Here is a 14,400-nt window from a genome sequence, read left to right as displayed (position 1 = left end):
TGTTTTATTTCTTTTCTCCATGGGAACACAATATTTTTCTATGTAATAATATTCTAATGGGCAATATAACGGAATATTTTGTAAGATAATATAGATATACGCGATTATTATTATTGTTATTACTAAAGGAAGGATCAAGATTAGACTTGGTGCATACTTACACAATTATATTTGTACACACACACACGTGCGCGCGCACACACACACACGTGCGCGCGCGCGCACACACACACACACACACACATAATGTGTATGTGTGTACGATCGATCGATCGCATCGACTTTGAGTTCTGCTTAAGAAACTCAACAGTGTATATGTGTGTGTGTGTATATGTACGTCCATATACGTACTACGTACAATACACACACACACACACACACGTATATATACACGAAAAGTATTTAATCGCCTAAAGTTTCGTACGATATTACGAAAAGTTTGAGAGAATGGACACTCGCTGCACTTGAAAACAGTGTATAAAAGTAGCGATGAAGAAACTTTCGGAATAGCGAATCAGATTTAACCTTTGATGGCAACGACGGAAGTAACGACACACTATCAAAAAATGTTTCCAAAGAGGATCCGAACTACATGTGTGTATGTGTATATATATATATATATATATATATATATATATACACATATATGCATCATTCGGAATCCTTCACCAGATTTTATTCATTCCGAGAAAAAAGTTTGTCGCCAGAGTTTGCAGTAATGTTTTCAATTCGTGGCTTTGTAATCAAACACATAAGCACGTAAACACATATTAATCTTCTTGACGCGAAATAAAACACTTCCAATTTTTTTCATATTATCCGTAAAAAATTATGTCCATAATGTGAATCCAAAGATATTCGATATTATTCGATGTAAAAGAAGAAATACGAGAGTAAATTTAGTGTATTATAAAAGTATGAAAAAGTAAGCTCTCTTTCTCTCTTTCATCTTATCTTTCTATCTCTCTCTTTCTCATTCTGTCGTTTACCTGATAATTCTATCTTTTTCTCTCTCTCTTTCTCTTTCATCTCGTGATAATTCTATCTCTCTTCTCTCTCTCTCTCACACATACATACATACACAGAGAGAGAGAGAGAGAGAGAGAGAGAGAGAGAGAGAGAGAGAGAGAGAGAGAGAGAGAGAGACGTACCGATAATGTCGTCTCTATCGTACACACGACGCGTGCTTTCGTCCAATCGTCATGGCAACGCAGCGACATAGAGGAAGCTACTGCGAAACACCGCGCCGTGCCGGTACGTGCGTGAATGCGCGCGCAGCTTCTACCTCCCCCCACTCAAACCTTCTCCCCACTACATCGCAAAAGCTAACGTTGGTAAGTAACGTGCTCGAACAGGTCGCGGTGCCAGTCAGTGCACGCGCGGATGACCGACCGTATCTATGTCATTATCTCGTCGTAGATTTTTTCTTTTCGAACTATTTCTATATTCTATAGAATCTTTTCTATATATCCTTTTATCTAATTTGCGTGTACGTTAAATAAGTGATTTCTGGTGTTTTTTCAATCGAATCAAGAGATCGTCGTCATCGTCATCGTCAACGACAATTCGACAGCAGGGAACTTCGATCGAAGGATAACAAGAAGAATGAAACGATTACGTTACTGTTGAATATTCTACCAGGTATGTGTTTCATTTATATTTTCTAATGTTCGTTTAATATATAAATATATATATATTTGATCGATCTGAAGTATAAATCAAACGCGACACCGTTACTTCCTTCCCGAGGGAATCTCAAGATTATTTTATACGTTTTATTTGCGTATCGCTTGAATGTGGTTTCAAGTTAAAACCACAGGAAGAACGAGGGGAGGGAATAAAAGGAAAAAATATTCGTAATATATTTCTACATATGTAATTTTAATCGTACATTTTCACGGTCGTAAGCTCGCTTAATCGATCGTTAGATTACGTAGATAAATATATGCAACTGCGTAATACTTGGGAAGATTTTCTAGGGACGTAAAAATATTATTCGTTTTTATTAGAAAGCAAGAGAATTAGTACTTAACGTCCTTTCGATTGTTATAACGATGTTTTTCTTTTTTCTTTTTTTTTTTTTTTCTTTTTTCTTCTTTTAGATCGCCTTAACACGTAGGAAATGTTGGCCTTTTTTTTCTTTTTTTACGTTATAGGTTATCCTCGATTGTATTATACATAAATTATAGAGATACAGTTTTAGCTTAAGGTTACAGTTTTCAAGGTTATCTTACGATGCAAAGAAACAAGTTGTTACAACAACGTAAACAACGTTTTATCAATTATTCGTCGTATTCAACGAAATATTTATCGGTCGTTAACAATATCGATTATCAATTAATTCGATCGTTTAGATATTATTCATCTGCGTATTATTTAATTTAAATGAAGTTTATTTAATATATATACTCAATACTTATAGATATAGATATACATAACCTATACACGTAGCTGATCGTTTAAATATTATTTATCTGCGTATTATTTGAATTAAATTAAGTTTATTTAATGTATAATCATAGATATAGGTTTACATAACCTATACGTCTAGGTCAGATACGCGCGCGAAAACGCGCAAAACAAATGCGATAATAACAATTATCATCGTTAATAGGTTGTACGACGTAAAATCGTTTATTATAGAAAATCAATTGATTTTATTTTTTCTTCTTTTCAATTTCCTTTAATTTTTTTTTTTTTCTTTTCGTTTTACAAATTTCTATTAGAAATAATTAAAGTCAATTAGCGCTCGAGATTAAACCCGAATTTTTTCCCTTCGAATAAACTAATCAATTGCTATTGCGTTGTTAGCCAAACACATAACTATCGCGGTTCGCGTAATTGTTGTACTTGCCTCTCATTTTCTATCCGGTTTCCGGCCATTTCAACATTCGATGCGTAACCAATTATCCTGTTCGAATAGATCGATAGCTCGTATCTAACACGTGTACATAGGAAGCACACACACACACACACACGCGCGCGCGCACACACACACACACACACACACACACAGAGAGAGAGAGAGAGAGAGAGAGAGAGAGAGAGAGAGAGAGAGAGAGAGAGAGAGAGAGAGAGAGAGAGAGAGAGAGAGAGAGAGAGAGAATAAAAAATAGCAAGTATAGTGGTTTTACACGTGGTAATGCAACATCGTATCAAATTATTCGTCGTTTATCTTATGTAGGTAAGAAAACGATAGAAGGTGTACGTAGAATTCGAGATGTGGCATCGAAAATGGGGATGAGGGTGGGAATGATGGTGTATATACAAGGATACGGGGTTGGGGGAAGGGTTGTAGTCGATCTAAGGAAAAGAAAGAAAACGTGAGAGTTGTTTTTTCTCCCCTTTATGTATGTGTATATATATATATACACCAACCAGGTACAACTCACCTTTTTTCACGATCGATGTACATAAATATAGAAGGGAATATGATTATCGCAAAAACGTAAATATACGCACACTCCCGCGCACATTATACAGATACAGAGTAGACACACACACACACACACACACACACACACACAGTATATACATAGAAAGCCGAAGAAGAAGATGCAGAAGAAGAGATGGACGAAGAGGAGAAAGAGGAGGAGGAAGAAGAGGAACCATGTTAGAAACGGCTGAAAAGGTTTATCGATAATTCATTCTCGGACTTACACTCGAACACTCGAACTGATTCGTAGAATTGATTCCGACTTCCTTTATGACGAAGCAGTAGGTACTTCGAATTAGTTCCCCGGTGCTTTCGTATAATTTACGAGCGTTGAAATATCGTGCAACTCCATTTCGGCGAACGTAATCGTTTGCCGAAGGGTCTTTGCTATTTTATTTGGAATCCGTAGGGATGAATATTTGCGAGAGATTTTCCTAAAACGTTTTTGCCCTCTCTTCCTCCTTCTCTTCTTCCTTTTCCTCCTTTTCCTCCTCCAAACTTCTCTTCCTTCTCCTCCACGTTATTGGGACGGGGAGAAGGGAATACGTAATACGTTTCTTGCGAGTACTACTTCCGGCCGGAATCGAATTTACTCCTCCATGTTATTTTATCAAGATAAAATGTGTATGCATGTATATGAAATTATGTTTTATCCTTGTATATATAATATATATAATTTCGATGAAAAGATTTTTCTTAAAAAAGAAAGAGAACGAATGAAAAAAAGAAGAAAAAAAAAAGAAACGAAGAAAGAAGATATAATTTTTTTCTTCTTTTTGTTCTTTCGCCTTACTCTCCCATTCTTTTTTTTTTTTTCAGATTTTTCTACGTACTCGTGCAAACGCACTCGTTCTTCATTTTTGTACGGAATTTTTCCAAAGATTTTCGAGTATATGTAAACGTATATATTATCGTTTATTATCGTTTTATGTATGAATATATGAAATTGTGTATTATTGCAATGAGTATATCATTTTTAATGTTTATAGATTTGTCGGACAAAGATATATTCATTTGCAAGCTTTTGAAATTATTTTTATTCGATTTTTAAGAGTATATCTAAATATGTATTGTAAATAGATATATTATCAATTTATCTTATATTTAGATGAAATTTATTTCTTATAGATAATTTTTTTTTAAATATTTATCCGAGGATGTACATTTGGAATTTTTTAATAGATACTTTTTTAATCGATTTTCTAGCATAGATGGATGTTATCAATTATGTTTTATTCTTGTATAAAACTTTTGAAAAGATTTTTGTCCAAAAGAAAAAGATATATGTGGAATTTTTTAAGTATTATTTTTACATTAAATTTTCGTGCATAAACGTACAAACGCACTTTAACAATATAAATATGTAATGAAATTGTCTCTTAATTTTCTACAGAATTTTTAAAAAGATATATCCAAAAAATATATATATATATATAGAACTTTTAATTTCTTTTATTTTTTAACTATTATTTTCGTTCGATTCTCGAGCATATATTTACGCAAACGTGTATTATCTTTAACGTCTACAAATTCGTCAAAATAAAAAAAGAATTTTGTTAGAATTAATTTCGATTTGATTTTTATCGAATATACGTGTATGTGTGGAAAACGTATATATATATATATATATATATATATATATATATATATATTTACATATAACGCGTCATACACATTATTTTTTTTTCTTTTCTTTTTTATTTTATTATAAAGTAGAAGGACACGAGAACGGAAGATATATATATATATTTTTTTATAAATCAATATTGACAGGTCGGAACAAATATTTTCCTCGTATATGTACGTACGTATATATATATATATATATATATATATATATATATATATATATATATATACGTATGCATATATTCTAGTCAGGTGATACTTAGTTCTGCGTGTCGTTCGACGAGAGAAGATTTACTCAAAAAGGCAAGCGCGTTTAAAGTAGTCGATCGAACGTTTACATAGCTAACTTATTTGCGAGACTATATATTCATATAAATATTTTTATATCGATTGATTTATTTTAAAATAATTTTTCATACGTGTTCAATTCTTAATTCATTACTACTATTATCTTATTTAATTAAGTGCTAATAATAACGTATTAATTTGTTAATTCCCGTTTAAAGATTTTTTTTTTTTCCTGTAAATAAACGCGATTCATACGACATGAATATTTTTAATAAGATATAAAATTTATTTAGAGAACGAAGAATTAGAAACTTTGACGATAAATTAATGAATGCTAAAATGAAAAATTGTTAAATACATATATGCAGGTAATAATAATTTTTCAATTATATTTAATTAATTGTTTTATCGGAAGATGAATATTCGTAAAGATTTATCTCGTTGTCTCATGATATATACTGGGTGATCCAATATAATCGGCAATTAATTTAGAGGTTGTAAATTCAAGAATTATTCATGAATTTTAATATTCGTTTTTATCGTTGTTTTTATTAATTACTAATAAAAAATAAACGAAATTATATTTTACAAGGAATATACGAAAATGACCCTAATACAACACGTAATAGAAACGTCAAGAGAGCTTTTTAAAGTACACTTCTTCGACGATTATTTCACGTCAAGGCATTTCCCCAATGCATTTTTAAGTTGTTTCATTGTAACGTGTTTTGAATAGGAGAATCCTATGCTCCCTGGACATTATGGAAACAGGCATTGGATCCTTTCAGCATGATCGAGCACCAGCACATGCAGCAATATCATCGATCACAGACTCTGAAAAGAATTGTTTCCGGAGATTTTGGATAAAGATGTTATGGTCTTCAAACACTCCTGATCTCTGGGTGTTACGGATTTTTCAGTTTGCTCAATTTTCAAGCCAAAAGAAAATCTACTTATTAAAAACGTGTCTCTGTAAAATATAATTTTCTCTCTATAGGTATTATTTTAATTAACGCAAAAATTAAGGGGAAAAAAAAAAAGAAAAGAAAAGAAAAATTGCTTGATATTTATCATTGGATATATTTTAAACAAATATTCGATATTTCTAATAAAATACAATTCAATATTTATAATAAACTTCATTACTTATATTTAAAGAGTCAATTTAACTATTTATATTTATATTTACCAATATATGATTATAAATATTGATGAAATTATTTTGATTACAACTGATACCGATTGATACTTACCAATGATTAATAAAAAAAATATATATATATATATATATATAAACCAAATAACATAGATGCGATTAAATATCGATTGATAATTCATGAACATTAGAGTTACATCATAGCTTTGAATTTATTGCCGATGAATTTAGGATTATTCTGTATCGATGAAAAATTTCCATTTAGAGTTGAATTTCTAATTAAAGGTGAAACGACTACTTTAATTAATGCTTAATTATTAATGTATTATTTAAAACGTAACAAACGTAAAGACATTGAAAAAAAAAAAACAGAAACATTTTAATTAAGTTAATTATTATTTATTTCAAATTTATCTTAATATATTTGTCTATCTTGATGAAAATATCGAGAATATCAAGAAGGAAGAAGGAAAGTTTGCAAGTGTAGTTAGCAAAGTGTGTACGTCATTTTAGCAAGGCAGGTGTTATTTAGGCTCGTCGGATTAACAAGTAATTCTGGGTTTAGCTTTAGTTGTCTATATCGAGGCACGTCGTCTGTTTAGAATCTCTAGACAACTGTCGTTCTACTATACATATATATGTGTATGTATATATATATATATATATATATATATATATGTACATAGGTACACGCATAGATATATACATACGTACCTAGCTACCTATACGCGCAGTGACTTATTAAACTTCATCCAAGATTTCTCGCTTGTTTCATCGTGTAAATTCATCCCTTACGAATCATCCTGGGAATATTTAATAGGATATTACGAGAGTAGTCTCTTGAATACGGAAATTTGCAATTCGTCCCGAAGGAATTCTCCGTATATGGCTCGTACTATTAGAAATCGAAGTATTATAAACTCGGAGAAGAAAAAAAGTGACGGAATTATTCTTCTCTTTCTCGACGATCTTTTTTATTTATCATAACTTTTATATATGTATATATATATATTTAATTGCATGTATTACAAAAAAAAAAATTATAAATCTATTACATGGAAAATTTCAAATTACTTATTTATTTCTTTATTATTTATGATCGCAAAATTTATATAAATTTACATATATCTATATGAAATTTATTAAATTGTAGGTATATTTATAATTATTATATATAATTTTTTATATTTATATGTACATACGCGCGCGCGTGTGTGTGTGTGTGTGTAATATTTAAAATCGTATATTTTTAAGAATAACTAGTAATTCCTACTCATCCATATATATACACATATAATTATACATTCATTAATAATCATGATCAGATATTATTATCATTAGATGGAATAAATAAATATAAGATTTTCGATTTAAGATAAAAATTTCTGTGTTTGTAACTATGCGTGTGTGCGTACATGTGTACATTCTGTACGATATATTTTTTTGGTTAAATCGACGAACGAGAATTGTGATAAAAAGAAAGACAGAGAGAAAGAGAGAGAGAGAGAGAGAGAGAGAGAGAGAGAGAGAGAGAGAGAGAGAGAGAGAGAGAGAGCAAGAAAAAGAAAGAGAGAGAAAAAAGTACACTTGGCCATTTTATCTGAAGAAGGTTTAAAATAGCGAAATATTTCTGTAGAGCAGACATAAATCGTAGATTTCTAATGGGTTATCCACAGGACGAACGTTGAAACATATACTTGATCGGTGATCCAAGGCTAAGGGAACTTATAGTTGGTACACACTATTCGCGCATCAGATAGTATGAAAGCTTTAACCTCGAACTGGCTGTGAGCCAATTTTGCATCGATGGTGTAGTTCGTACACGTTTTCCGTAGAAATAAAAAAAAAAAAAAGAAAGAAAAGAAAAGAAAAAGAAAAAAAAGGAAAAAAAAAATGATAGAAAGGTTGAAAAACGAAAAAAGGAAAAGAGGAAGGAAATGGAGCTCGTGAATAACCCTATTGGTATGTAATCAGTACGTGAAAATGTCCTACGGTAGTTTAATAAACCGATATGGGAACTCTCTCTCTCTCTCTCTCTCTCTCTCTCTCTCTCTCTCTCTCTCTCTCTCTCTCTCTCTCTCTCTCTCTCTCTCTATCTGTATATCTATCTCTATCACTCTTATTTTTTATTTTTACTTTTTTAAAATCTCGTATTAGGTATTAGTTCAGTATTTCTTGAACGATTTTTCATTCTTTTTTTTCTTTTTTTTATAGCTGTTCTCGTAACTAACGTAATTAAGAAGTACATGGATTTGTTTCGAATAAAAAACTTTCTTCGACGAAATTAAAAATTGACGATATATTTCGTAATTTTTAATAGATATATAAAACAAAATGGAAGAAAAAAGAGAGAAAAGGAAAATGGAATAATAAGATACAAAAAAATTATATCGCCAATATTGAATCATTGAAAATTTTTTAAGGTAAAGAAAGAAAAAGAGACAATTTTACTTTCACTTTGAATCTTTCGTTAAGAGTTAAAGTACGAGATCACGACGTTATTGGTCCTTACCTCGCGCTAAAGTCCTGGATCCTAGCTATCTTCTTTCCCTACAATTAGCCGTCACTAGGTACCGATGGGGTTTCGCGAGAATCCCCTTAAGACAGGGGAGATTTTACCGCCCGTAACCACCAAGCAACCGAGCTTAACTTCTGAAATATAATTAAAGTACCTTCAAGTTTTCCATTTTACGTTAATTCTAGCTTTTATCAAGACTAAAGTCATATGTATATATGTATATATATATATATATATATATATATATATATATATATAAGTATTTTTAAATAACATTAATGATATTTGTCACGGAAAATCACTGTGGATTAATTAAATTTTAATAGTAATAATTTTTCACACACTTCTACACAGTATATTCACACGTATATTCTCTCCCCTCTTTCTATCTCACTGTCTATATTTTTATTCTTTTCAAATCGTTTTTCCTTTGGCAATGCAAATATTAATTCCATCGTTTAATTTTCAACATTCACCGATGATCGTTCTATTGCACATGCAAAATGTATATCGTTCGGTTCGCCAAATTTCTCTCGGAGCGTTTTAAAAACGCTTCGAATATCGTTTAACGTTGCGTTTGTATTCATATATAGATATATATATATATATATATACATATAGATAGATGTGTGTGTGTGTGTGTGTGTTTGTACGTATATATATTGTATCTATATATTGCATGATGTAAAAATATTTTTCATCTTTCTAGCGAAAAATCGGTTTTATTTTTTTTTCCCCAAAAGTAGGAATTCCAATGTCAAATTTTTTAACTCGATCGTCAAGCTATTATATATATTTTTATATCGTCAATTGAAGGATAAATATTTTACTTTAACGCGTGAGATACCATGTGTGTGTATGTGCGTGTACAGAGAGAGAAATTCGATAAATTTTTATTAAAATTTTTTTCTACATTTGTAATTTTTTCTCTTTTCTTTTTCTTGTAGACAAATGCATGCATATAAGTATATTGTGCAAACAAATCTATCAGCATAAAATTATATATATATATAAATTTTTTTTTCTTTTAAACAAATACACGTGAGTATATCACACGATGTAAAATCTTTATTTTTACATTTTTAAAACTATACAGAAATCTATATAAAAGAAATATCTATATATCATAATATATATGTGTCATAAAAAAATTAAGAAAAAAAAAAAAGAAAGAAAATACAACGAATTAATTAACGACCTAACTCCTAAATCAATTACCTAATCGCGCATATTATGCAAATCTGCTAATATATACATAAATTATATATACAAAAAAAAAAGAATAAAAAGTACAAAAAAAAAAAAAAAAGAAATAAGAAATACAAAATTTCTTCTTGGATAACTTTGATAATCAACGGCGGCTGATATATAAACGAAACTTGTTCGGGTTTAATCTAGGTTCTCGATAACTCTTAATCTAACCTTTAACTTTGGTATCCACGATTGTTGTCTTTCGTTATCCTAGGGATCACGGAGATTTTCGAAATTCTCTGTCGTCTCTTAAGGACTGTAGATATTCGGGAAAGAGATGGCGAGCGTGTGCGCGTAAGAGATAGATAGATATACACAGAAAAAGAGAGAGAGAGAGAGAGAGAGAGAGAGATAAAGGAGGCTGGGGTCAGAGATAAAAAGGGGATTAAGACGAGAACCTCTAGCGCCCCTATTCTTCCGTGTAATTGTAAACTTGGACTCGCGCTAGCCATAAATTTCTTGTGCTCTGGGCTTACTTTTCAAATTTATTATTCGCGCGTATACTACCCTCTACGTTTTACTCCCACCCTCACTCAACTCTCTCCACACCCCAAAACCAAGCCCTTATTGTCCGTGAAAAGAAGTGGATCTTTGTTGTAGTAGTTGAATTACCGAATAATTCTCGAATTTCTTCTCCTTCTCTCTTATTTTTCTCTTTTTGTTTCTCTCTTCATTTTTTTTTCTTTTTCTTCTTTCCTCCTCATTTTTAATAATTTTTATTTATTAATTCTTTTTTCGCTCTGTTTAAATCGAAAAAAAGAAAACGAAAGCCTTAAGTTGCTAATATCTCTCTCTCTCTCTCTCTCTTTCTCTCTTTCTTTTCCTCTCTCCTTTGTTCTTTTTTTTTTTTTTATATCAGACGATGATATCGCTTGTACGAAAACGAGGGAATTCGTTAGGCTTCACTTTCCCTCTTCTCGTCCCTTTTATCGCACTTTCACCCAGCGCGCATACCTGCGAAACAAGATTAGCGAGAGGAGCATCATTTGTTCCTCTCTCCCTCTCTCTCTCTCTTTCTCATTCTCTCTCTCTCTCTCTCTCTCTCTCTCTCTCTCTCTCCTCATATTCTTTTCCTTTTTAATGTTTCACCCTCGTTTCACTCTACTTTCAAGAAGGAAAAGAAGAGAAAAAAGAAGAAGATAGGTAAACTAATCGCTTTTTCTCCCCTACTCCTCAGAGATCACTCTTATAATATTGAAAAATGTAAAAGAGAATTGTTTCCTTTTTATATTGAAAAAAAGAGAAGTCAAGATGGTTTTTTTGTCTGTCTTATTTTTTGTTTTTTTTTTTACAATTGTTTTATTCTCTCGACATTAATGCCGGAGATTCTTAGATCATAACTTTCGTTTCCTTTTACGAATACATTATAAATCTCAAGGATGTACATACACACATACACATGTATATCTTTCTTTCAGTATCGACATATCCTTGAAACTCCACCGAGAATTCCCATAGATTTTCTTGGAATAAATGGAAAAGCGTATTTTAGAATTTCCTAGAGTCTCGAGGATATATAGCGGCGACAGAACGATGCATCCGGGCTTGGAACGTGTACGAAACGGTTTCTTTTTACTCCCCTTTCCACACACCCCGGGTTATATCCCTACTCTTTCTGAAAATCGTTTCAAAAGGTTTCTCTAACCGTGGACCACGAGGAGGATCTCTTCGCGCGAACGAGAACGTAAATATCTTGAAAAAGAAAAAGAAAAAATATAAAAGAAGACGAGAGAAAGAGAGAGAGAGGGGGTAGGGGGTGGAGAGGGGTGAGTAGTGAAGGAGGATAGTAGTCGAAAGCTTCCAAGGATGATCTAAGCTAACTCCAACCTAACTACCACACGATTTTACCGTGCCAATAAACATTTCACAGCAAAGAAGCGAAAAGGAAATGGTTTGCCGTTCAATAGCACTCTTAGTTTCTTCATCCTAACCACTAGATTTCTCTTTTATCTATCTATCTCTTTTTGAAATACGGCACATTTCCTTTAGATTCTCAAAGTCCGACTTGAATAGGACCTGACTACTTCGATCGATTAACGAAGATTTTCCTTTTTTTTTTTTTTCTTTTTTCAACACGAGATTTAATAATTATATAATCGTAAAAGTGTGTGCGTGTAAATGTATATTTTGTTTATAACGTACTGATCATCGGATTTTTCTGATTATGTCTTTTTATAGGATGGTACTGACTACTTCGATCGATTAATGGAAATTCTTTTTTTTTTTTCTTTCTATACATGAGATCTAATAATTAAATAATTTTAAAATTGTTTTTCTTTTTTCTTTTTTCTGTGGGTGGAAATTTATATTCCATTATTTTCGTGCCAACCATCAGATTATTTCTTTATTTATTTCTTTTTATAGAGTAATACTGATTACTTCCATCGATTAACGAAGATTTTCTTTCTTTTTTTTTTTCTTTTTCCATTTGTTAATACGAGATTTAATAATTATACGATTTTTAAATTGTTTTTTTTTTTCTGTGGATGGAAATTTATATTTCATTGTTTTCGTGCCAATCATCAGGTTATTTTACTTTGTTTCTTTTTATAGGGTAGTACTGGACTACTTCGATCGATTAATGGAAATTTTTTTTTTCTTTCTATACATGAGATCTAATAATTAAATAATTTTAAAATTGTTTTCTTTTTTCTGTGGGTGGAAATTTATATTCCGTTGCTTTCATGTCAACCACCAGATCATCTCTCTATTTATTTATTTTTATAGGAATGATATTGAATGACTACTACTTCGATCGATGATTCTAAAAATATATACCATACATATATAAGATTTAATAATTATATACACATCGAAGAGATTCATTTCTTTGGGAAATCAATTATTTCGTTTCTTCGATGAAAATCTTTCGTTTTCTGTAACATCTCAAATTTATTATAGTTTAACAAAGCTAATATCTATAAGGTGTGTCTCAGAACAGTGCTAATTAATTCGATCGATGAAGAAAAAAAGGAATCTTCTCTTTTTCTTAAGACACGAGACGTTTCAATCATAAATCGTATATTCATAAATTTATTTCCTTTGTAAATTTATATTTATGTATATTTCATATTGAAATTTATTGCTTGCTTATATAAAATGTCTACGTTCGTAAACGTTTGTAAAAAAAAAAAAAAATGAAAAATAAAGAAGGAAAACAGAAAAAAGAATCGAAAAAAAAGGAGAGAAGAAAGAAAGACACCCCGTGCTCCTGAACTCGTACAGTTACGTACATACATATATCAAAGAACAAGCAACAAGGACGTATCTGAAAAAGCTCGGCTCGGAAAGGGGTCGTAAAAGAGCAAGCCTGTATAAGCGTACGGAAGTCGTTCTGCTCTTATCGCTTCTGAACTCTTTCTTTCATCTTCGAAAAAGGTTTACCTATACCATCTATATAATACTTGTATAACTACACACACACACACACACACACACACACACACACACACACACTTACAGCTACACCAACACGTACATCGATATATACTCGTACGTGATATATGTGCAATGATATATATATATATATATATATATATATATATATAATACATTATATACTATATGTATATATATGCATATAGTTGTGTGTATATATATGTGATGACGAAGATAAAGAAAAGGAGAGAGAGTTAAATTAAAAAAAGAGTAAGAAAAAGAAAAAATAAAAAGAGAAAGAAGGAGGGATGTAAGGGAGATGTAAAGGTGGTTGGAAAACAAGGATAGAGTTCCTTTAGCGAGGACGAACCGCATAATTTGCAAGTAAATGAAGGAGTCTTAAACGTCCATCTTTGACGAAACTCTATCTCTCTCTCTCGATATATATATATATATATATATATATATATATATATATATCATTCATCTATCCATCTATCTCTATCCCTGTCTCCGTCTGTTTCCCTTGCTTTTGCCCGGAATTAGAACGGAGGAACAAAGAGCAAGTTTACAAGAAGACTTGATCGCAAAGAGAGAGAGAGAGAGAGAGAGAGAGAGAGAGAGAGAGAGAGAGAGAGAGAGAGAGAGAGAGAGAGATGAGAGTAGGAAGAAGGAGGGGTGGAAGATGGAGAAGTGGAGAGGATAGAGTAATGCACCAAGTGCGGCATTAATTAATCGTCCGAA

At 31.4% G+C, this 14,400-nt stretch overlaps 1 protein-coding gene across 2 annotated transcripts in view; it reads left to right on the top strand.

Moving 5' to 3' along the window:
- Positions 1-1,358: 1,358 nt before the first annotated feature.
- Positions 1,359-14,400, top strand: part of LOC122628163 (protein rhomboid) — a 111,687-nt gene continuing 98,645 nt past the window's right edge. For both annotated transcript variants that reach the window (XM_043810435.1, XM_043810346.1), the window contains exon 1: positions 1,359-1,641. The gene's annotated coding sequence lies outside the window, so the exon portion shown is untranslated. The remainder of the gene's footprint in view (positions 1,642-14,400) is intronic.

The sequence above is a fragment of the Vespula pensylvanica genome, chromosome 1 (genome assembly GCF_014466175.1).
Source record: "Vespula pensylvanica isolate Volc-1 chromosome 1, ASM1446617v1, whole genome shotgun sequence".
Classification (NCBI taxonomy): Eukaryota; Metazoa; Arthropoda; class Insecta; order Hymenoptera; family Vespidae; genus Vespula; species Vespula pensylvanica.
Note: the sequence above shows the minus strand (reverse complement) of the source record. Positions and strands in the feature narration are given on the sequence as shown.